The sequence below is a fragment of the Pteropus alecto genome, unplaced genomic scaffold (genome assembly GCF_000325575.1).
Source record: "Pteropus alecto unplaced genomic scaffold, ASM32557v1 scaffold79, whole genome shotgun sequence".
NCBI classification, from domain to species: Eukaryota; Metazoa; Chordata; class Mammalia; order Chiroptera; family Pteropodidae; genus Pteropus; species Pteropus alecto.
The window spans coordinates 6645804-6647006 of NW_006494612.1; the positions used below are offsets into that span (position 1 = coordinate 6645804).

Sequence of the window (1203 nt, forward strand, 5' to 3'; positions counted from 1 at the left end):
ACAAAAAACATCTTGCTTTCTGTTTGGTAAAAATCACGTTGAATTATCTTAGAGGTTATAAAGCTAAAACTGCTCTTTTTCAGTGATATGCTAAGATGCAATTAAGTTTAATCTCTTAATTTATTTAATAAATTAACTATGCACTTTGTCACCGGCCAATGAGAAAAGAACTAGGCCAATCTAATACACAAATGATGTGTTTATACAAAGTGAAGGCCAAATGAATCATGGCACCAATATAAATGAAGCTTTATACTTCACAGTAGTTTAAATAGAGGAAAATGGTGAGAAAATTGAGTTTTTACAGTCTCATGGTAGCACAGGTTGAACTCAAAAGAAGATAGGTAAAGCAGTCACTCTATTCAAGCTATAAGCGGATGCACTGGTTTGATTCTGTGTTTATGTGACATACCACCTTGCTAATATTGTCCACAAAGAACGTTTTGTTAGAACCTTTTAAAAAGTTATTCATCAATATTATATTTTGGAGAGTACCATTTTTAAATCAGTTGGACCAATTAAAATAATCAACTGATGCTTTCAAATGAGTAACCTGATGGGAAGAAAAATTATGATAATGATGATTGTGATTCAAATGACTGTCCATCATGCCCAAAATTAAATACCTAAGTCAACAATTGAAACAAAATGCATAAAAGCATCTTATTATGCTTTTATGATTACTTGTATAAATTGTAATTAAATCCAACATTGGCTGTTTAGTTTCAGCAAAATGTTACCACCTTTACATTAAATTAATGTTTTTTATTTGAATTTATCTAGTGATTTTGTTTTTATTAAATTTGTAAATATGATTTGTTCTTACAGGTTTTTTTTCAATTGTGGTTAAAAAACATAAAATTTACCATCGTAAACATTTTTAAGTGTGTGGTTTGATAATGTTAAGTATATTCACATTGTTATGCAACAGATCTCTAAAATTTTTAAATTTTGTATAGTTTTGTTTTTTGTTTTTTTTCTTTTGTTTTGTTTTGTTTTGTTTATTTAGGCGAGGCAACCCTTGGTTGACCTCACAGATTGCAAGGACCTTGTTAGTTTACAATCCCTTATTTTTTATATTTTTATGCCTACAGCACCTGGTTTTCCTAGGTGGTCTCCCATCCAAGTACTAACCAGGCCCAACTCTGCTTAGTTTCCGAGATCAAATGGGATCAGGCTTGTTCGGGGGGCATGGCCATAGAC

General features: G+C 31.1%; 1 pseudogene; it reads right to left on the reverse strand.

Moving 5' to 3' along the window:
* Positions 1-1085: 1085 nt before the first annotated feature.
* On the reverse strand, positions 1086-1203 carry LOC112474444 (annotated as a pseudogene).